Source organism: Cetorhinus maximus, chromosome 16 (assembly GCF_964194155.1).
Source record: "Cetorhinus maximus chromosome 16, sCetMax3.hap1.1, whole genome shotgun sequence".
In the NCBI taxonomy this organism is placed as follows: Eukaryota; Metazoa; Chordata; class Chondrichthyes; order Lamniformes; family Cetorhinidae; genus Cetorhinus; species Cetorhinus maximus.
Genome location: NC_135894.1, coordinates 99,224,253 through 99,248,795, shown reverse-complemented (window position 1 = coordinate 99,248,795; position 24,543 = coordinate 99,224,253). Strand labels below are relative to the sequence as shown.

Genomic DNA, 24,543 nt, shown 5'->3' with positions numbered 1-24,543 from the left:
AGAAGGAGGCCATTAGATCCCTTGTGACTGTGCAGCCTCTTTGAAAAAGCTATCCAAATAGCCTCCTCTCCTGCTTGTTCACCATACCCTGTAATTTTTTTCCTTTCCAGTATTTATCTCATCTCCTTTGAAAGTTACGATTGAAGTTGCTCCCCTCAACCATTCAGTTCACAACGACTCGCTGTGCGAAAAAAAATTCCTCCCGTCGCCTCAGGTTCTTCTGCCAATCACCTTAAATCTGTGTTCTTGGGTTACCAAACATTGTACCACTGGAAACAGTTTCTCTTATTTATTCAATCAAAGCCCTTTTGAACTTTTATTGTATCTCCATTATATGTCATTGGGGGGTTGTGGTGTAATGTCATGAGACTAGCAACCCAGAGGCCCCAAGCTAAAGCTCTGAGGATGCAAGTTCAAATCCCAACATGGCTGCGGAAATGTAAGTTCAATCAATAAAATCTGGAATTGATTTCCAGCCTTAGTAACAGTGACTGCAAAGCTATCATCAAATCTGGTTCACTAATGTCCTTTAGGGAAGGAAATCTGCTGCCCTCACCTGGTCTGGCCTACATGTGACTCCAGACCCACAGCAATGTGGTTGACTCTTAACTGTCCCTCTGAAATAGCCTAGGAAGCCACTCAGTTCAATGGCAATTGGGGATGGGCAACAAATGCTGGCCTTGCCAGTGACACCCTACATCCCATGAAAGTATAAAAGAAAAAAAAAATCACACACCACCTTGAGTTGGAAATATATCAGCATTTTTTCACTGTCACTGGGTCAAAATCCTGGAACTCTCTTCCTAACAGCACTGGGCTGCAGTGGTTCAAGAAGTTGACTTGCCGCCACCTTCTCAAGGGCAATAAATGCTGGTTAACCAGCAACATCATACCCAATGTCAGTTGGCTGAACAGTTGGTTTATGATGCAGAGTGATGCCAAAAGCGCAGGTTCAATTCCTGTACTGGCTGAAGTCATCCATGAAGGTCCTGCCTTCCACCTCGTCTGAGACGTGGTGACCTTCAGGTTAAACTCGCCACCAGTCATCTCTCTCTAATGAGAAAGCAGCCCATGGCCCTCTGGGACTATCGTTATCTTTCATTTCATTTCACCCAATGTCCTCTTAACCTTTTCGTTGCTAATGAGAACAACCCTGGTTTCTCCAGTCTCCCCACATGGTGCATCTTAAACCCATTTACCCGCATTACCTCCATATCACTTGACACCTTTGCTGAACATCCTCAGTCTTGAAAGCTCCAATTTCCTTCCAAAATCAAGAGCTTTTTAGGGGAGAGAGTTCCAGATTTCCCGGTGCCCTTTGAACGAAAAAGTGCTTCTTGATTTCACTCCTGAATGGCCTGTCTCTAATTTAAAAATTATGTCCCCTCATTCCTGATTTTCCCACCAGAAGAAACAGTATCTCTGTATCCATCCTTACTAGATCAACCCCCCCCACTCCTCATTCTGTAATACTCAAGGGAATACAAGCCTACTTTATGCATCTGGACCTGATTCATACAATTTACAAAAGTGACACAGAAGGTACAGCACAGAAACTTGGCCCAAATGGTCCACGCTAGTGAGATTGCTTCACACGAGGCTACTCTCAGTGCTCTTCATCTCATCCTATCATTCCTGTCATCCTGTCATTCCATTCCTTTCTCCCTCAATTGCTTATCTAGTTCCCCCTTAAATACATCAATGCCACTCTTCTCAACCACGCCATGTGGTGAACCTTATCTGACACAAAAAAATGCACATGAAACATTCCTGGTGGCTTGTTTTGCTGAAGAAAGTTTCAGCCCAGCACGAATCGGCAGCCGCGCTGTGTGAGCTCAACTTCCCACATCCCTTTCAAGACCAATAGAAATCACATTTTTTTTTGCTGAATGCAGCTTAACGTTCGCTCCTAATTTAGGAATGCTCCCCGTGGGATCCTTTCGAGTTATTTTGGGCAGAATGTCAGGACTACTTGCAAGCGATTTACATGAAAGCCTTGAGCAGCACCGTTAAAAAAAGCAAAAGAAAACAAAATAAAACCCATTGCAAATCAACGACACCAAAAAGTCTCACAGTCTTTTTTCCTTTAAGTCTTGGTGAATGCTAAACTTTCCTCTCCAGATCTTTTACACCTCCCCTCCTCAATCTGAAGGCATCAGCTCCTCACCGGGGTGTAGCTTCAATCAGGGTCCACGCCCCCATCGTCTTTATGTGTGAGCCGAGACACTGAGTGCATTCAACTCTTCATCCCCTGGAATCTTGGGTTCAAATCAGTGGTCCATTACTCATCGGAATTTAAAGAGAGCCTTGCAGGGTCGAGATTAACTTCAATATTATCCTTCAGCTGTCATTCTGTGCAGCCGCTGTGTGTCCAAAGGTCATTGGCTCATTCATTGTGTAAATAGTGGAAAAGATTAACTCATTCTTTTAATTAAAGATCAGAAGATGTTTAATAATAATAAAATGTTAATGCGCTGTTTTTTTCAGCAGCAGAGCTAAACCATAATTATTCATTAATGTCTCAATTATCAGAGCAGTCCAATCTGTCCTCAGCTCGGGGATTTTATTTATATTTATTTGACTCCAGTTCTCCCTCTCCAATCCTCTTCTCTCCCCTCGGCTCTCCTCATCTCCCCTCCCCTTCTCCACTCTCCTCCCCCATCTCTCCTTCCCTTCCCCCTCACCTATCTCCCCCCTCCCCTCTTTTCCTCCATACTTTGGAGTAGAGACCCACCGATGCCAGGCACTCTCTGGTGACCGTTCTTCGTGTGTGTCTCTAGGCAGCGAGTGCCACCATGGGGAAGCAGATAAGGCCATTCCTGCTTTCCCCCCACCATGATGCCACTTTCCAGTCAGAGTCATTTTGGGTGATCAGGAGTGGGAGACCTGACCTACTGCCCTTCTCCTGAGCCCAGAAGAACTGAAACCAGTACCAGCACCTTTTAGTGCTGCCCTGGTTAGGATCTACTTAACACAGGCCAGGTATTTTACCCAGGGCAACCTATCATATCACAATGCCTTCTGGTCTGCCTGAGTAAATACGAGACAGATTGGTGGATTGTTTCAACCCCAGTGCTCAGTGTCAGCTGTGACTCAGTCGGTAGCACTCTCCCTTCTGAGTTAGAAGGCTGTGGATTTGAGTCCCATTCCAGAGACTTGAGCTCACATTCCAGGCTGGATGCCAGTGTCCGGATGGGGTGTTGAACCCAGGTACCACCTGCCCTTTCAGGTGGATGTGGATGTGAAAGATCCCATGCTGCCGTTTAAAGATAAGCAGGGGTGCTCTTGCCAGGCCAATATTTATCCCTCAGCCAACATCCAAAACAAATCATCTGCTCTTTCTCACATTGAGCTGTGGGTATTGAAGGTGTGAGGAATGAGAGTGGGATTAGCCTGGGTGGATATTATAGGGTCGGCAGAGTGAACAGGGGAGTGAGATTAGGTCGGCGCTATATTGGCAGGAACCTTGTAGCGGCAACAAGGGTCTTGGCCGGTGCCGGAAAGCCAGCGAGGCCCCCAGGCATCAGTTCTTTTTGGGAAGTCTCGCCGCATCTTGTACCACTCAGGACTTGACAGGCCAGGGGGGGTGGGCTTTTCCCAGGGATCAAAGACCCCGGGGATGAAAGTCCCTCCTTCTGAGAGCTGCTGGCCAATCAGATGCCGGCAGCTCTTGTGAAACGGCCGTGCCATCAGGAAAAAGTGGCGCTGCTGGGACAACACCCACCCAAGGCCCCAGGATCGTTGCTGGTGTCCAGGCCAGAGGTGAGTGATGGCAGGAGGGGGGTGGGGTTATGGGATGGGGTTCACAGGGTAGTGGGCGGGGGGGGTGTTGGCAGCAAGAGCAGGAAGGGTGGCTCTCAGTGCCCTGCCTCCCCCGATGCCAGGTCCCTCGATCAGGCACTGAGTGCCTTGGAATGAGGGAAGCCTGCCTGGGAGCCCACAGGCAAACCCGACTGTGCTTGTGCTCGCTGCATGGTGAGGGCTCCCATCTGAGCTGGGTTAACACCAGCAATAGCGGCATGAAGTCCATTAATTGGCCACTTAAGGGCCTCAATTGGTGGCTTGGGGGGGTGGGGGAAGCAGCCCACAGGCCACAGGCCTTCCTGTCCAGGCTTAATCAGGATAGAGGTGTGAAGGTAGGAATATGCCCGCCCACCACCCTCCCACCTGATTAAATGCCCCTCCCCCAGCCACCAAACTTGCCATGGGGGAATGGCAATTTAAGGGCACAGGGAATAAGCAGAATGGGATGATGCTGCTGGGATATTCCATGGTGTGGGAATGGTATTGAGTCTGGATGGCATGGGTATGATTTACCAAATGGCCTGTTTCTCTCCTGGACCATTGCGTTATTGGACCCCTGTGAATATCCAATGATTATATTATGGGCATGTATGATAATAATGGTATGAGAAATATATGACCGCTGTGAACCTATCTCGCTCCTTCTTAGGCAGTCCCTGGAGATCGGGGATGATTGTTTCCACTCTGGATTGATGGGTTCTGAGATAGCGGATAAGCCCAATGCTCGATCTGCAGACTCTGCAGCATATGGGGCAGGTGGTGCTTGGTGTGTGGCAGGTGGGTTGATGAGGGCGTGTTTGGAGACTTGTGCGCTCTCCCCAACACCCAGCTTCATCCCTGCGTGCTCCTGGTTAAGCCCCTTGATGTGTTCAGTGCCTTCCTGAATGAACCCTCTCCATTTCGGTCAGTCACAGGCCAGGGGACGGGGATGTTTGACCTCTTCAGGGATGCTTTGAGGACATCCCTAAAGTGTTTCTGCTGTCCTCCTCGGAGCCTCCTCTTTTCCTGAGTAGATCACGTGAACCTATACTGTTTCATGCTATAACGTGTTGAGATAAGAGTCTTTTTTGCTTTTTGAAGGGACTGTTGCTACAGTCTAGCCCACCTCCCCCACCACCCACGCAGATTCCCCCTAATTAGTTGTAGCAGTTTGATACCAGACTATAAGACAGTGAAGTGTGTCATTTACCCTTGTATAATAAGTTCATTTATTGAGGATTTAACATGCTCGGTCCTGTTTACTGCTTATCTTTGTGTTCCATGTTAAAACAGTCCCCTGTGGGTTAAACACCATAATAAATGCACATCCTGTGTTTATTATTCCAGGAACAACCCCCAGAGAGTCACTTCAGGAGGTATTAACCTTCTGTTATCGAGTGTCTCATACTTAAGGCACATCGTGATGTCACAAGAAATTAATTCATAAATTGTGGCTCTAGAAAATTAAGTGCATTTAAGCAGTCTGCAAATCATCCTTGGTTTCTTTTTAAAGCATGAATGTCGACCTTAAAAAGCTTATATTTTTCTTCACGGTGTTGATAATTGCGGCATATTTTGATAGCACTGGCCAACAATTTAGCTAATGATCTAATGCATGAAATCACAAACCATGGCTTAGCTGAGGCATAACATGCAGGATAATAGAAGCTTATACCAGTGAAGGAAGCCATTGGCCCATTGTGCCTGTGACGACTCCATCAAAGAGCTATCTCCGAGCTAGGTCCACTTCTCCACTCTTCCCGCAAAGCCCTGCAATTTCTTTTTTCCATTTCAAGTATATATCCAATTCCCTTTTGAACGCCCCCTCATAAAGAGGTACCGCAGCATCCTTCTCCCCTCAGCATTGGAGGTTGAGGGGTGATGCGATGGAGGCTTTGGAAATGGGATTCGATGGGCGAACCTTTTTCTTGGGTGTCAGGGCAGGGAGTGGCAGGGAGAGTAAAAACAAGAGGACACGACTGTAAAATTAGAGCTTGGCTCTTCAGGAGGGGAATCAGGCTGCATTTTTTGTGCAAAAGGGCACTGGAAATCTGGGACTCTCTCCCACGAAAGGCTGTGGATGCCGAGGGTCAACTGGAGCTTTTAAGACAGATTGATAGATTTAATTGGGTAAGGGGTCTCAAAGGATACAGAGCAAAAGCGGGTATAGGGGGTTGAACTATGATCTAATTGACTGTCGGAGCAGGTTCGAGGGGCTGAATAACCTCCTCTTGATGCCCTGTTCCTGGGACAGAATCGGCTTGACGGGCCTAATGGTCCACTCCTGTTCCTGTGTTCCTAATTGTACTCCTTTTGTGATTGCACATCAGCAATGGGGAGGGTTTCAATTTTAGTTTCCCTGCTATTAGTTGCCCAAGTTGGCTAACATGCTCTCAGAATGAGTGGTCAGTCATTTAGGACTGAGACAAGGAGAAATTTGGTGAGTCTTTGGCATTCTCTAACCCAGAGAGCTGTGGATGCGCTGTTGCTGAGAGTATTGAAGACAGAGATGGATAGGTTTTTGGGCACTAAGGGAATCAAGGGCATATGGGGTTTGGGTGGGAAAGTGGAGTTGTGCTGGAAGGCCGGACATGATCTTACTGAATGTCAGAGCAGCCTCCTGCAGCCATTTAACCAACTCCTGCTTCTGTATCTTATCTTCTTGGGTTATGGGTACGCTCTTACTGAACGATTTACTCCTGTAGCTAACAGGCTTCGCTTTAGCACCAGAGAGAGGAGAGCTATTGTGTGCTGCTCTCAACTTGTCAAAAAACATCTCAGAATCTCTTAGCGTTGTCCTGCGCAGCTGCCCGCACGCTTTATGAATGTTTGATGTAAATTTGGAAACACTGCAAGAAGATTTTGACAGGAGGACTCCACAGAATTTACATACATCAGCTCCTGGAATAAATTGTACCCGGCTGAGGGTGAACATTTCATCCCCGGGCACGCTGATTCGACTGCTAACGCTATTCCGTTTCGGGATTTTAAAAAAAGACGTTAGGGGTTTTATTTCAACCTCCCGTAGGAACTGGGAGACAGAGGCAGGCCTTTGGGCCCAGTCAGTGCGAGTAGGTGTTTATCCTCCACTTGAGCAACCCCGGGGCTGAATTTTTGTGGAGTTGGCAGAAGTCCCGCCGCCGGGCACGAAAACAGGAGGCGATCCCGTTCTGGTGGGACCCAGGGAAGCGGACTGCCGACTGCAGTGGCCAATCAAGGGCAGCGGCACACCCAAAGAGCTGCCAACCCAATCGGAGGGGCTGGCAGCGGCCATGGCTGCAGCTGCCACGTGCCCTTGAACTAAAGTTAAATGTTGTTGGGGGGAACCCGGGCAGGCAGGCCTCGGGGACCGGATAGGGGGGCGGAGGGGGCGAGGGGGCACCTGAAGCATCAGCAATGCCACAGCCCGTGAGGGCGGCCAGTGTCGCTGGTGCCATGGGCCATGGGTTGTCTGTGAGCCATGGATTGTGCATAAAGAGGGCCTCCCTCCCAAACAGCACACACACACTGCCCACTGGCAGGCTGCCAGATTGATCGCACCCCCTTCAAAGTGGACAAAACGGCCATGTGGGTGGTTCAATTGGCCTCCTGGTCAGGAGTGTGATGGAATACTCTCCACCTGCCTGGATGAGCGTAGCTCCAACAACACTCAAGAAGCTCGATGCCATCCAGAATAAAGCAGCCCCGCTTGATTGGCACCCCATCCACAAACATCCACTCCCTCCACCACCGAAGCACAGTCACAGCAGTGTGTACCATCTACAAGATGCACTGCAGGAATTCACCAAGTCTCTTTAGACAGCACTTTCCAAACCCATGACCACTACCACCTAGAAGGACAAGGGCAGCAGATAGATGGGAACGCCACCACCTGGAAGTTCCCCTCCAAGCCACTCACCATCCTGACTTGGAAATATATCGCCGTTCCTTCACTGTCGCTGGGCCCAAATCCTGGCACTCTCTCCCTAACAGCACTGTGGGTGTACCTACACCACATGGACTGCAGCGGTTCAAGAAGGCAGCTCACCACCACCTTCTCAAGGGCAACTAGGGATGGGCAATAAATGCTGGCCTAGCCAGCGAAACCCACATCCCGTGAATGAATAAAAAAACACATATTCCTGAATGTTTTATCACATGACCTTCACTTCTAAGTGGTCCACCCAGTCAAACAGCCACTTTCTTCTCCCCAGCTCAAATATCTTTTACAAACAAATGTCTTCAAAGGAAATGCATAAAATGCACAATTGCTTCAATGCACCTTGTAATTTTTCTCCCAGGTTCGCTCCCAGCAGCCTCCGATAGACTTCAGGACAATACTGGAGGATTGGCAACCCTAGTTACTGTTTTTATCACAATGAAATGGTCCTTCCTGAGGTAAATTATGTCTTTCCTGTTGCCTACACAACAGTAGAAAGCAATACAGTGGGGTAAATTTTCACTGTCTGCATGTGGTGTTCACTGCAGTAACCGCCAAGAAATGGGGTTGGTGGTCTTACCCCTTGCCTATTTTATATATTGGTAAGTCTGGGAGCAGTTACTGAACCCAGTAACTTTCTAACCCAGGAGCAAGAGGTAAGACCCATCCCACTCTGACCCCTCCATCCTCGACCACCTCAACTGTTCTCACGAAGCTCAATGTGGAAGCTCAAGGAACTGTATCTCATCTTTTGTTTCGACACTTTATAGCCTTCCAAACTCAACAATGAGTTCAACAATTTCAGGTATTTTTTTGGATGGCAGCTGTTGGTAATAGTTCTGCAGTTGCACCTCCCCATGACCCTTCTTTTGTTTCCTTACCTGTACCATTACCATCTCCTTTTGCCTTGCACCATCATCCCTTTTGCCATTTAATCTTTCCTACCATCCACCCTATCACAGATCCTCCCTTTTGTCCTTTCCCCTGCTCCCCGTAGAGAACCGTTTCTCCGTCCGCCGATGCTGCCAGGTCAGCTGAACATTTCCAGCATTTTTTGTTTTTATTATAAAAGTGATGATACTGCTGGACCAAGCTAACACTTACCAAGGACAACGGTAGGAATGGCCAACACCCTCCCCAACCAACAGCATCAAAATAAATTTGTTGGTCATTCATCTCATTCCTCTTCGTGGGCCTGGCAGGGTGTAAATTTGCTGCCTCTTTTGGCGAGATAACAACTAAACTAATCTTTGCAAAGTAACTTGCGTTAAACCAAGGCTCCAACTTCCTACTCACAGCAAAGATCCCATGTCACCATTTTGAGGCCAGTGTCCTGACAAAGATTTATCCCTCAACCAACATCACTAGAGAAGAACAGATCACCTGCTCATGATCACAATGCTGTTTGTGCTGTGCACAAATTGGCTGCTGAGTTTCCTCCATTACAACAGTGACCACACTTCAAAAAGTACTTCATTGGCTGTAAAGCACTTTGGGACATCCTGAGGTCATGAAAGGTGCTGTATATGTGCAAGTTCTTACGTTTCTTCAGTAGCTGTGAGGGTGCTTTGGTGCATCCTGGGGATTGAAATGAGCTAATTCTTTCTGATACTCTGTTGAAGTGAAACCTGAGAATTAGCATACCAGGGGTTAAAAACTATTGCATATTAAATAACATTCCCATAATCCTGTCTTTCATCCTTCTCTCACTCAGTTCTTCTGCCAGTAATCAGGCTCAGAGTTTTTGAGAATCCTTCAATCAAACACTTCAAAAATGTGACACCTTGTAATCACTACAGAGCTCAGAGCCCCAAACAGGAACCACCAGCCTGTGACTAGATGAGATCTCCTGTCATTCACCTCAAGTCCCATCCACAACATCATTAGTTATGGAAATAAAAGGGAAACAGGTTCGGGCAGATTCTAGCTATTGGTACCACAATCATGATCGGAGGTTACGTGGGTTTGATTTGCTGTTTAATAAAAATCTACGCCACAGAAAACACTGCTTGTTATCTTCTAGCTCATGGTTTGCTACTTCAGCTTGAAATATGTGACCTACTCTCTTCCTCCTCCATTGCATCCTCAAATGGTCAAAATCGAGACTCATCACATTGTCATTGCAAAACTAGAGGCCGTCAATATAAATGAATTTCCAAATAGGCAAATGTGAGGAGTCATATATCAATAAGAAAAAGGTCACATATTACTTGGAAAATAAGAACCTAAATGGGTTAGAGGAACAAGAGGGCCCTGGGAGTACAAACACACAGACCACCTCAACTACAGCTCCTCACACACCCCGCTTCCCGTAAGGACTCCATTCCATTCTCTCAGTTCCACTGCCTCCGTCACACCTGTTCCGATGATGCCACGTCCCAAAACAGTGCCTCTGACGTGTCTTCCTTTTTCCTGAACCGGCGTTTCCCACCCACTGTGGTTGACAGGGCCCTCAACTGTGTCCGACCCATCTCCCGCGCCTCTGCCCTCACCCCTTCCTCTCCCTCCCAGTACCATGGTAGGGTCCCCCTTGTCCTCACTTTTCACCCCATCAGCCTCCGCATTCAAACGATCATCCTCCACCATTTCCGCCAACTCCAGCATGATGCCACCACCAAACACATCCTCCCTTCACCCCACATCCCCCACCCCCGTCGGCATTCCGTAGGGATCGTTCCCTCCAGGACACCCTGGTCCACTCCTCCGTCACCCCCAACTCCTCATTCCCTTCCCACAGTACCTGCCCCAGCAATCGCACAAGGTGAAACATCTGCCCCTTTACCTCCTCCCTCCTCACTGCCCAAGGCCCCAAACACTCAGGTTTCAGGTGAAGCAGTACTTCAAGTTAGTCTACTGTATTTGCTGCTCCCAATGCAGTCTCCTCTGCATTGGGGAGACTAAACGCAGACTGGGTGACCACTTTGCGGAACACCTTCACTCAGTCCACAACCATGACCCCGACCTTCCTGTCACTTGCCATTTCAACACACCATCCTGCTCTCATGCCCACTATATAAAACGCTGGTTAAGCCACAGCTAGAGTATTGTGTGCAGTTCTGGAACCCACATTATAGGAAGGATGTGATTGCATTAGAGAGAGAGTGCAGAGGAGATTTACCAGGATGTTGCCTGGGCTGGAGAGTTTTAGTTATGAGGAGAGATTGGATAGACTGGGGTTATTTTCCCTGGAGCAGAGGAGATTGAGGGGGGACATGATTGAGGTGTATAAAATTATGAGGGGCATTGATAAGGTAGACAGGAAGGAACTTTTCCCCTTGGCGGAGGGATCAGTAACCAGGGGGCACAGATTCAAGGTAAAGGGCAGAAGGTTTAGAGGGGATGTGAGGAAGAATTTTTTCACTCAGAAAGTGGTGGGAATCTGGAATTCACTGCCTGAAAGGATGGTAGAGACAGAAACCCTAATAACATTTAAAGAAGTATTTGGATGTGCACTTGCGATGCCCATGGCATACAAGGCTATGGACCTAGTGCTGGAAAATGGGATTAGAATAGTTAGGGTACTTGTTTGACCGGCGCAGACTCGATGGGCCGAAGGGCCTTTTTCTGTGCTGTAGACCTATATGACTCTATGACATATCCATGCTTGGCCTGCAGCAATGTTCCAGTGAAGCCCAACGCAAACTGGAGGAACAACACCTCACCTTCCGATTAGGCACTTTACAGCCTTCCAGAATTAACATTAAGTTTAATAACTTCAAACCATGAACTCTCTCCTCCATCTTTACCACTTTTTAAATCCAAGTTTTATTTATTTATTTAGGTAGGTTTTTTTATTTTATTTTATTCTTTTATTTGTTTGTTCAGTCTTTAAATCCTTTTTTCCCCTTCCCCCACAGGGCTAATCTGTTTCTATTTTGTGTTTTCACAGGGCGCTGACCCTTGTTCTGCTATTAACACCTTCTGCTATCTTACCTTTACGCCGCTATCTGCACCTCCTTTACTCTTTACCACTACCATTAACTACCATTAACTATCAGCACCTCCTTTACTCTTTACCACTACCACTAACACTCCCTTTGCCTTGTGTCCATGACATCCTTGTCCATCTCTCCTTAGCTGTCACCTATCCCTGACCTTCTATCTTGTTCCACCTGCCCTACCCCCTCTTAAACAGTATAAAATCCATCACATTTCGACTTCCCTCTCGTACCGAAGAGGTGTCACATGGACTCAAAATGCTAACTCTGTTTCTCTCTCTCCACAGATGCTGCCAGACCTGCTGAGCTTTTCCAGCATTTATTGCTTTTATTTCATTTAAAGTAGTGTCGCCGGTTATTAAGGCCATTAAAAAATGACATCAAGCACTAAGGTTATTCTTAGAAAGATAGAATTGAAAAGGAGAGAAGCTATGTTAAACTTGAATTGGACATTTGACTGCAGCGTGCAGATCTGGTCAACATTTTATAAAAAAGTTTATAGTGGCACTGGAGAGGGTGCAATGAAGATTTGCAAGGGTGACACCAGAATTGTGAGGTTCTAGTTATCAGGGAAGGATGGATTGAAAGGAGAAGGCTGAGAGGTGATGTACTTGAGGTCTCTAGGATTTTGAGAGCGGATGCAGGGAAAATCTTTCCACATGTGGGGAGAAGCATCCATATAAGATAGTCACCAAGAAACCCAGGAAGGAATTCAGAGGAAACTTCTTCACCACAAGAACGGTGAGAATGTGGAACTCTCCACCACAAAGAGTAGGTGGTAGGGGGTGTTGGTGGGGGGTGTTGTCGGGGGGAGGGGGGTGAGGGAGTGCAAAGGCGGTGGGATGGTATTAACACATTTAAGACAAGGTTACCTACACACATGATGGCGAAGGGAGTAAAAGGTTAAGTTGACAGAGTTAGATGAAGAAGAATGGAATGAGCTTGAATACAGCTTAAAGGCCGGCATGGAGTGGCTGGGTCAAATGGCCCTGCTTCTGTGCTGCATATTCTGTGTAACCCTATGTCCCCTGGCTCAACTCATTCGCACCCAGCGACTCAGACCTCTTGAGTTCCCCGTCTCCCTTGGATTTCCTCTTCGACCACGATCTACTCTTCAAATTGGCCTTAGCCTCATCTCCTGCACTTTTTGACCTTGGACCTTTACTTGTCACTTCAAATAAGTTTCACAAGTGAAGAGTTATGTTGCAAATTCACCTAGCCGCAGTGGTAACTCTCTTACCTAAAGGCTGTTGCTTCCAGCTTCACTCGAGGATTTAATCGAGGCTACAATTTAGGTTGACACTACAACGCAGTGCTGAGGGACTACAGCATTGCTAGAAATACTGTCCTTTGAACCAATTATTAAATAGTGGTGCTACCTGCCAGAAGAGCAGGGAAATTTTCAACTATTCTGCCCAATAGCACCACAAATAAGGTTAGCTGGTAGTTCATTCATCAATTTGCTGTGTGTGGGATCTTGCTGTGTGCAAATTGACAGCTGTGTTTATCTGCTCCTCAAAATGTAATTGATACAATTTGAAAAAAGGAAGCACTTGCATTTCTGTAGCACCTTTCATGACTGGACACAGCCAATGAAGTACTTTCGAAGTGTAGTCACTGTTGTAATGTAGGTATCCCAACAGTTAATTCACGCACAGCAACCTCCCACAAGATAAGTGACCAAATGCTAGGCTAAAAATTGGCTTGCCCTGTTACTCGAGCACTGGGGTTGCAATTCCCCACCTGCCTCCACCAGCTCCGGTGGAGACGGTAGTACACAGGTTTAATGCTGCCACCTCATTTATACGATAGTACTATTGGTCCAAGTGGCTCCCATGCTGCTAACTGCCTCTGTGCTCTGCGAGGGGCTCAGCACTGTTGTGCTGATAGCATGTGATGCAACCAGTCTTCTATTCTTAAAGGCATTCTGTCCCTCTTAGAGGAAAGCTTCACTGGGTGCTGCTGGATATTATGAGCGTAATTTTCAACAGGGGTAGAGTGGCCATGTTTGCGTGAGGGATCAGGAAGCCCTCATGGACAATACTTGGAGAGGTTGAGAGCAGACGGCCAGGGAGGCCAATCCCTGGGCTTGAATTTTACCGTCGGGGTGCACCCGAAGTCAGCGTGGCCAGAAGCGGACATAAAACCCTCTCCAGGCCAAGATCGCGCTGTGCATGCGATGTGTAACGCGCCCGGAGAAAGGCTCAGCACTGCTGGTGGGGGCAGGAAGGGGCCGGGTACCAATGTCACCACGGGTGCTGGTCAGCGCTCTCACTGAGCTCCCTGAAGGCCTCAGAGAGCTGCCTCAGGGAGCTGCAGACCTCCACAGAATAAAAGAAAGCACAAAAATGTTGCAAAAAATGTCCGTGCAGCACAATCAAGCGCCTGAAATCATACCTCATTAAAAAAACAACAGTCCCCAGATATTTCTTCTTATTTTAAACCCTAACGGAGGTTTCACCCGCCCTTGGGTGAGGGGGGTTTCATCAAAAATGCAAAGCCTGCCTGGCCGATTGGCCCATCCGACAAACATAAGGTTGGATGGGCCAGGAAATCGCTCACAATTGGGCCGTTAATGGAATTTAATTGCCTGTTTAATTGTCGGCGAGCACTCTTCCGACTATTCCGAGTGAAATATCGCGCGAGTGCACGATGATGTTGGGACACTCGCCTGACACTATCTCGGGTGATCTCACACCCGGCCCTGACGTCTGAACCTGAAAACCTGGCAGCGATGCCACAAGAAGTCTAATTACCTCACATGGATGGTTAAGGTCAGTGAATACATCTTCCCATGGCACCTCCCACTCATCACATCACCAACCTCTCACACCGCTCCACATGCACCACACCCCATCGCTTACCCAGCAGCAAACCCGAGCACTCAGGGCAACAACAGCTCGGTGCTTCACCTCACCCCCACACACCTACCAATACTGCCAGCAGCAAACCCACCTCTCGCTGCCTCCACATAGCTCCAGCTATTCAGCTATGGCAGGCACATTACCCAAACACAGGGCAACACAACCACTGACATTTTCCCTCTCTGTTGCAGGGCAAGGTGGCAGGTAATAGAAGGGAGCAGAGCAGAACCAGCAGGGGACAAAGACACCTGCGTCTCCTGAGCCATACGGAGAAGGTGGATCTCAGCGTCATGAGTCCGGCTGTGACAGAGCCCTTGACATCACTGAGAACATTGAGGATGACAATATGTTTGTGCCCCATTCCCCTTCTGAACTCCCAGCTCACCCTCCTCCTGCTGTCTGACATAATGAGTAAGCTGCTGATGGTGTGACCATGGACCTCTTGCTTCCCAACCCACCCCGCTTCCTGCAAACCAACCTCCCCCTCCTGATTTCCAGCTTTCAGAGACCCAGGAGCTGCTGCCTGTTCGGCCACAGCAGCCCAGAGCTGAAAAGAGAGCGGTAACAGCACAGCACGAGCGAGGAGGCTTCGTCACATGATCTCACCCTCGCAGCCACCAGCTCAGGCAGTACACCTGCCTTAAAGGCTAGTATAGAGTTAGAACCAGTGCGTGGTGAGTCACTGGGTACAAGTGAAACTGCAGCCAGGCCAGAGATAAAGGTCAGCTCAACAGGTGGCAAGGTCGCTTACAAGTTCTGCTGCGGACGACTCAGATAAGAACCCCGATGGGGTGGCATACAGGAGGACACTTATGAACATGCCCACTGAGATGCTGGGCGCATTGGCTGGTCTGCCAGGCAGCCTCCTGTCAGTGTCAAAGGAGCCTGGAGGAGTCCGGCTCTAAGTTGGTAGAGGGTATTGGGCAGAGTTTGCCCTCTCCGCAGGCTCTGTTCCATTCTCCTGTCCTGCTGTGGACCCAGGGGCACTCTTACTGATGCCCTCCCCCCCCAACCCCTCCCGATACTTGTTGCAGCCTTTGTGTTGACAGGTCACACAATCCTCTGCCCTCTCAATATGAGGATGCAGCCGAATTCAGGAAATCACAACACTTCCAAAATCACTCTGGGGTGGGTGGGGGTGGGGTTCCCTGCACTCCCAGGCACTTTGCAATGGCAGAGTTTCTTCCAAATGACCTTAGGTGCGATTCGGGTGCCTGGCCCTTTAAGTGCGGTGAGCATGGGGCCCAAGTTGCAGCCGAGCGTTTGATTTTCTGTGAGCGACATATCGAATTTATCGAGAAGACCTGTTTTTACAGCTCACATCAGTTTGGGGGGCTGTGCGATTTCAGGTACACCCTTCGTGAACACCATTCGCAGGGTGGCGCGTCATGCGGACAGTGCCAGAAGGGGCTCAGTGTGCACCAACAAAGAGGGGTGCTCAGCTTCCACTGCCCCACCTCCAGCAACGCCGTGGGAACCAAATTCATGCTTAATCTGTTCGATCGGTATTGGCTGGGGGGATAAATATTGGCCTCGAAACCCGCTCTTCTTTGAAACGATGGCCGGGGGAATCTTCTCTGTTCACCTGAGAGGGCAGGCGGGAACCTCGGTTCAACCTCTCCTCCGAAAGATGGTACCAAAGACAGTGCAGCACTCCCTCGGTGTGGGTTATGGGACTCAAGTGGGGGGCGGTGGGTGAGTAGTGGGGGGTTGAACCCACAACCTTAGGATTAAGAAGTGAATAAAAAGGATGGCAAATCAGGAAAGTAACATTTAGCAATATTGTTTGGGGGGGAACATTTGATCCTTAACACGCAGTTCGTTATTAGGAGCACAGTATCTGTGGAGAAGTGGGATTAAGCAGGCAATGGCTTGTTTTCTGTGATTTGAAGTGGGCCTCAAAGGAGGTTAAATCAATAGTGTTGCGAGTAGAATTGGATGACTGTCAAACTGATTCCATCGTTACTTTCCAAATGAGGAGAGCTCAAGTGGCTGCATTTACACAACTGAATCCAGCAAATGCAGCTTTTAACCTTGGCAGCAGCAGACACTCTATAATGGACTGCATCTGCAGAGAGAGAGAGCAGTTCCATTAAAAGATACATGGCATTTTAAGATGCATTTAAGTTGTCACTCTCACAATTCAAGAACTCAGAGACATTAATTTGTGTCAGGAATTAGAGGGAGGAATTATGAGCTGCAAGATTATAACAGCTGCCGGAATTCAACGTCCTAACATCTTAAAAATAATAGGTGCCTAGCAAATTGCAAGCAAAGGAGGAAGACAGCGAGAGTCCGTGAGGGGGGGGCCTCGAGGCTTGTTTTCCACATGATGAGAAAGAGGAAAAGACATCCCCCCTCAAACCCTGAATGGTGCTGCAAGGAGTTGCTCCTTCCCTCTGGGAGAGTTCTTACTCACATTGTTCAAGCAGTGAGAGGGTTAAAGCTGTTTGTTGGTCAGGTCTTTCATTCAATGACTAACCCTTCACCACCTGCTGTGTCCTCCACACCCTCGACTATCCCAACGTGTATCCCTCCATAAGCTTCAGCTCACCTGACTCCTCAGGCTCCCCCTGCACTCACTGACCTGCACTGGCTCCCACTCTGGCAACACCACAAGACCATAAGACGTAGGAGCAGAAGGAGGCCATTCGGCCCATCGAGTCTGCTCCGCCATTCAATGAGATCATGGCTGATCTAATAATCCTCAACTCCACTTTCCTGCCTTTTCCCCATAACCCTCGACTCCCTTACTGATTAAAAATCTGTCCATCTCAGCCTTGAATATACTTAACGACCCAGCCTCTACATCCCTCTGCGGTAAAGAATTCCACAGATTAACTACCCACAAAGAGAAGAAATTCCTCCTCATCTCTGTTTTAAATGGGTGCCCTCTTATTCTGGGATTATGCCCTCTGGTCCTAGACTCTCTCACAAGGGAAACAACCTCTGAGCATCTACCCTGTCAAGCCCCCTAAGAATCTTATATGTTTCAATAAGGTCACCTCTCATTCTTCTAAACTCCAATGAGTACAGGCCCAAATTACTCAACCTCTCCTCATAAGAAAATCCCTCCATACCCAGGATCAACCTAGTGAAATTTCTCTGGACTGCCTCCAATGCCAGTATATATTTCCTTAGATAAGGGGACCAAAACTGTTCACAGTATTCTAGGTGTGGTCTAACTGTTGGTGAGTTCTTTCTTACAATGAATAACCCTTCACTCGAGTTTAAACACCTCGAGTTTAAAATTCTCACTGTTGTTTTCAAATCCCTCATGACCTCGCCCCTCCCTATCTCTGCAACCTCTAGCCCCAGAAACCCTCTGAGATCACTGTGATCCTCCAATTCTGGCCTCTTCCTCAGCCACGAATTTTACTGCTCCACAATTGGCGGCCGTGCTTCAGTTGCCTGGGCCCTAAGGTCTGAAATTCCGTCCCTAAGCCCCAGCCCCTACTCTACCTCTCTCTCCTCCTTTAAGACGCTCCTTAACACCTACCTCTCTGGCCAAGCTTTAGGTCACCTGATATCTCCTTATGCTTCTGGATGTCAAATCTCGTTTGATGGTACCTAATATGAAGAAGTTTGAAATGTGGAAAGGGTTAGATGGGGTAGATAAGGAACTGATTCATCTCATGGGGTGAGTTCAGAACATGGGTGATGGGGGGAGGTGGGCATAACCTTAAAATTAGAGTCAGGCCATTCAACGATGATGAAATAAAAACAGAAAATGCTGGAAAAACTCAGCAGGTCCGGCAGCATCTGTGGAGAGAGAAACGGAGTTAACGTTTTGAGTCCATATGACAGGCGCTACCAGACCAGCTGAGTTTTTCCAGCATTCTCTGTTTTTATTTCAGATTTCCAGCATCCGCAGCATTTTGCTTTCACCTCAGCCTTCAGGGCTGATGTCAGGAGGCGCTTCTTCACACAAAGGGTGGTGGACACCTGGAACTCCCTCCCCCCCAAAAAAAGCTGTTGAAGCTAGGGATCAATTGAAAATCTCAAAATTGAGATCTGACAGATTTTTATTAGGGAAGGGTATTAAGGGATATGGAGCAAAGGCAGGTGAAAGGAATTGAGCTGCAGATGAGTCATGATTTAATGTTGACACATCTGCTGTGGAAAAAATGTAAGTAATCAAGATGACTTAATTTGTCTGCAGTTTTTGCAATGTCTTAGCATCCTTGATATACTAGGTGAGGGCAAACAGAATTAGGCCAGTGTTGGTTTAATAACAAAATGCACATGGGTGAGACAGAGTCTGCAAGCAGCTAGGTGAATCTGTCTATTCCTGTGTATGAAGGGACTGACTTTTGTGTGAGCAGTTGAGAAGGTGGTGTCGAGGCAATGGCACTGGATTAGTCAGCCAGACACCCAGGCTGTTGCCCTGGGGGGTGCTGGGGTGGGGGGAGGTCACTGCTTTGAATCCCACTATACCATTCATACCCTTGGAACAGAAAGATAGTCTCAGTAATGGTGCTCACAATCAATTATCATAAAAGCCCGTTGGGTTCACTAATGCCCTTCAGGGAAGGAAATCTGCCATCCTTACCTAGTCTCTCCTACATGTACATACAAACAAGGAATAGGCCATTCGGCCCCTCGAGCCTGACTGCGACTCCCGACTCACAGTAATGTGGATAACTCTAATTGCCCTCCGAAACGGCTGAGCGGGGCAATTAGGGATGGGCAACAAGTACTGGCCTTGCCAGCGATACCGACATCCCAAGGAAGAATAAACAAAACACCTGGCTCACTCTGCACATCCCCTCCTTCTTACTGTCCTCGCTAGGGTTGCCAACACTCCAGGATTGCCCCATGGGTTCTAGGATTCCTGGGCATTGCTGCAGGAAACCCGGACGACAAAGCATCGCGATGTTCATAAAATTAATGCTACTAAAACTAAAAGTGGAAAATTGATTCACATGAGGCTTCCTTCAGGTTCAGGGGCTTCTTCAGTTTCTTGAACACTCACTTTTTTTTTATATTCGTTCATGGGATGTGGGTGTCACCGGCTGGGCCAGCATTTATTGCCCATCCCTAAATACCCTTGAGAAGGTGGTGGTGAGCCGCCTTCTTGAACCGGTGCAGTCCATGTGGTGTAGGTACACCCACAGTGCTGTTAGGGAGTTCCAGGGTCTATTTCCAAGTCAGGATGGTGAGTGGCTTGGATGGGGAGCTTCCAGGTGGTGGTGTTCCCACGTGTCTGCTGCTCTCGCCCTTCTAGATGGTAGTGGTCGTGACTGTCTGTGACTGTAAGTGCTGGTAAATGGGATTAGCTAGGTAGGTCAGGTGTTTCTCACGTGTCAGTGCAGACTCGATGGGCCAAAGGGCCTCTCCTGCACTGTGATTCTGTGATTCTGATTCTCATTCAGCAGATCCATTCATGAGTTACAAAAATATTGGAGATAAGAAAGGCACTTGGAGCTGATGATGCCTTCTTAGGAGTTGCCAACTTGGGCTGGACGTATTAATGGAGATTTCATCACATGACCTCCGGCCTTCCAGAGCTCCGCCCTCTCCTCCACCATTGGTCACCAGACATGTCTGTCCTTGAGGTGCCCCCACCTTCCCACAACCAACTGGGACACAAACAGACCAAACAATTATCCAATTGGATAAAAGCAAAAAACTGCGGATGCTGGAAATCCAAAACAAAAACAAAAATACCTGGAAAAACTCAGCAGGTCTGGCAGCATCTGCGGTGAGGAACACAGTTAACGTTTCGAGTCCGAATGACCCTTCAACAGAACTAAGTAAAAATAGAAGAGAGGTGAAATATAAGCTGGTTTAAGGGCCATCTGCCACCAGCTTGCTTCCCTTAATGTCCCCATTAGCACATCCTTTAAATAATATCACCACCGTCAACACCTCTTTGCCCTTTTGTCTATGACATTTTTGGCAGTCTCTTCTTGGCCTCCACCTATCACTGGCCCTCTATCCAGCTCTACCTGTCCCACCCCCTTCTACCAGCTTATATTTCATCTCTCTTCTAATTTTACTTAGTTCTGTTGAAGGGTCATACGGACTGGAAACGTTAACTGTGTTCCTCTCCGCAGATGCTGCCAAACCTGCTGAGTTTTTCCAGGTATTTTTGTTTTTAATTATCCAATTGGATTGTTCTCAGCTTCATTCAAATGGCCCTTTCTCCCTGTTTCTAGTGGCTCAAATAAAATAAACACAGTTTTTGTTGAACAAAAACAAAAATACCTGGAAAAACTCAGCAGGTCTGACAGCATCTGCGGAGAGGAATACAGTTAACATTTCTAGTCCCTATGACTCTTCATCAGAACTAAGACATACAGAAATGAGATGAAATATAAGCTAGTAGAAGGGGGTGGGACAGGTAGAGCTGGACAGAGGGCCAGTGATAGGTCCAAGAAGAGACTGCCAAAGGTGTCATAGACAAAAGGACAAAGGGGTGTTGACGGTGGTGATATTATCTCAAGGATGTGCTAATGGGGACATTAAGGGAAGCAAGCTAGTGGCAGATGGCCCCAGTGCAGGTGGGGTGGGTTTTTATTGACGCTCCCGATGATTTTCCACCCGTGGGTTTGACCACAGCAGTGCCCTGGATGCTTGTCTTACAGTAACAGAAATACCTGGAAAAACTCAGCAGGTCTGGCAGCATCGGCGGAGAAGAGCAAAGTTGACGTTTCGAGTCCTCATGACCCTTCCACAGAACTAGGTAGAAATAGGAAAGGGGTGAAACATAAGCAGTCCCAAATATAGTTCTGTTGAAGGGTCATGAGGACTCGAAACGTCAACTTTGCTCTTCTCCGCCGATGCTGCCAGAACCTGCTGAGATTTTCCAGGTATTTCTGTTTTTGTTTTGGATTTCCAGCATCCGCAGTTTTTTTGTTTTTATGCTTGTCTTCCAGTCACTGGCACTACAGAGCAAACCTGGAGGGGCTGGAACACCTAGGCTTACTTTACCAGATCAGGCAGACATGAGAGTGAAAACATATACAGAGACACGGTGAATGAGATCCAATGAATCATAAACCCCTGATCTACAATAGATATGAGTGCTGGATCTAAGAGCATTTATAAATATTAAATTTTAAAAATCTGTCCATATTAATATTTAACTGTAATGCCAATATATTTATAGAGCTTTTAGTGCCTCTGTTTCTGTTGCTGGGGTATCCTTTATGAATATTCCTTTTAGCATACTTGAAAGCAGCCAACCGCTGATACTGGGAGCTGCACATGACTGACATAAGTAGGCCAATTATTACACACAGTGAAGGCAATGGGTTTGCAGCTTGGCTAGGCCACTACAGCAACTTGTATTTATATGGCGCCGTTAAGGTGATAAAAAAACATCCCAAGGTGCTTCACGGGCTCGTTACCGAATACAGTTTGACACCGAGCCACGGCTGCCATCGGTGAAAGCCATAAAAATTAGGCATGGGCAAAGGGCAGAGTGGGAAGTGAGACAGATATCGTGGAGGGTTTTGGGGCTGGAGGAGATTACAGGGATTGGGAGGGGCGAGGCCGTGGAAGAACTTGAAAACAAAGATGAGGATTTTACCTCCTTGGCCTTGTTGGGACAGGAGCTGATGGAGGTCAGTGAAGACAGTGGGAAGAAGATAAAACAAGAACTTGGATTTGGCTCCAGTTCACAGTTGGAGCGCTGTTCCGGTCTTCATATCACAAATAGGATATAGAGGCGCTACAGAAAGGCAAAAAAAAACAAACAATTTTCTAGGGTGATATCATAACTGAGAGTTTGTATCTTTCAGGAAAGACTGAATAAGGTGAGGGTTCTTATCTCAGGACAAGGCTCAGAGGTAACAGCGGTCTTAACATGATGAACGGATTTGATATGGTAGACGTTGAGAAGATGTTTCTGCTTGTGGGTTCAAAACTAAGGGCCATAAATATAAACTAGTCACTTATAAACTCAACAGTGAATTCAGCAGAAACTCAAACCTGGAGCGGACAGGCCTGAAGAGGACAGAGACCTGAAGGAGAGAAGCCCGAAGGAAAGAGGCTTGAGGTGCGGAGAAGCCTGAGGAACAGGGGCCTGAGCAGAGGCCTGGGCAGAAGACTGAGGGGCAGAGGCCTAGGCAGAAGACTGAGGGGCAGAGGCCTGAGCAGAAGATTGAGGGGCAGAGGCCTGAGCAGAAGATTGAGAGGCAGAGGCCTGAGCAGAAGATTGAGGGGCAGAGGCCTGAGCAGAAGACTGAGGGGCAGAGGCCTGAGCAGAAGATTGAGGGGCAGAGGCCTGAGCAGAAGACTGAGAGGCAGAGGCCTGAGCAGAAGACTGAGGGGAAAAGGCCTGAGCAGAAGCCTGGGGAGCAGAGGCCTGAGCAGAAGACTGAGGGGCAGAGGCCTGAGCAGAAGACTGAAAGCACCAGATATTTTGCTGAGTAGAGTCTAGAGGGATTATTGAGCGACAGTACTTGGGCGCAGGTACACAGATCATTAAAATGTCAAGCACAGGTAGGGGGAATAATCAACATGCTTAGTAGAATGCTAGCCTTTATATCTAGAGGAATAGAATGCATGAGGGTAGAAGTCATGCTTCAGCTATATAAAGCCCTGGTTAGATTACACGTGGAGAACTGTCAGCAGTTCTGGGCACCACACCTTAGGATGGACATACTGACCATGGAGAGCGTGTGGTGTAGATTTACCAGAATGATACCTGGTCACAAGAGGTAAATTACAGGGAATAATTAAGCAAACAAGGTTTGCGCTCCTTGGAACTTGGAAGATTAGAGGCAATTTACTCAAAGTTTTCAAGATATGAAGGGAAACAGATAGGGTAGATAGAGAGAAACTATTTCTGCTTCTTTGAGCATCGAGGACAACAAAGCATAGTCTAAAAACTAGAGCAGATCTTTTGGGAGTGAAATTAGGAAATATATTTTCATGCAAAGGATGGAAGCAGTTTGGAGCCCTTCTCCGTAAACTAAGATTGATGCATTTTTGTTAGCCAAAGATTTTAAAGGATATGGGGCAAAGGTGGACATATGGAGTTGGGTTGCAGATCAGCCATATATAGTGGAGAGGCTAAATGTCTTCCTCCTGTTCCTGTGTTCCTAATGGTGGTTAAATGGAGCCAAGGTATTTCATTGGCTGCTAAGTACTATGAGACATCCTAAGGATGTGAAGGATGCTATATGAATGCAAGTCTTTTCTTCGTTATATAGCTGTGAGGTTGTCATGCATTCTAACTGCTGATGGAGGCCTGATACTAAAAACTCCTTTGACCAAAATGTTCTGATTGATATTGAATTACGTGTATCTGGTTTGCTCTAAATGCACAAGATTGTTCATCGATGGAGCAGCTTTTCTCAGGGCTTCACATCGCCCGACGCTTAACACGATTCACTTTGAAGTGTAATCACTGTTGGAATTTGTCAGCAAAGCAAGATCCTAAAAAGCAGCAACAGCGTAATGAATGAACAGTTAATCTGTTTACTGGCTGTGCTGGCAGAGTTGGCCCAGGATGTTGGAAGGGTTCCCTGATCTCCATCAAGCAGTGCAGGGGTAGAGGGAGGTGGGGAGGAGGAGGGGAGGATCTTCAACATCCACCCAAGCGCAACAGACGGGGCTGCAGCCTAACAGGTCCTGCAAACCCTACAACCTTCCGCCGTTTAAGTGGACTCCCCACCCCCATCTCGTCTCCCCGTGTGAATGAGCCAACCTGACAAAAGGACTTAAGAGAGTTTCAGACCGGAGGGCAGTCAAACTTGCCTCCCAGCTTGGAAAGGCCGATCATTAGATTGACTTTGTCTTGCGCACCAGATAAACAAGATCGCAGCAGGGAGGCAAATGTCTTTAGCTTTCAGCACAGATGTGTCGATTACAGAAACAAGAGCCTCATTAACCTGCAGTTGGCAGATGGTTGCAGCCCTCCCAGTCCTTGATGAATTCTTACTCCAGGCGAGAAGCTGAAGATCATCCCAGTGGTTCTTCAGAGGAAGCTGATGTGGAATGCACAGCGATTAGAAATTAGGCAAGAATGGTCATTAAGGTTTTATTTTGCAGCTTATTTTTGGTTAACTTCCTTTATAGGAAGCTG

General features: G+C 47.6%; 1 protein-coding gene across 1 annotated transcript in view; it reads right to left on the bottom strand.

The window, feature by feature from the left end:
• robo2 (roundabout, axon guidance receptor, homolog 2 (Drosophila)) overlaps positions 1-24,543 on the bottom strand; it is a 1,135,129-nt gene that overhangs the window by 963,417 nt on the left and 147,169 nt on the right. The gene's annotated exons all lie outside the window — the stretch shown is intronic.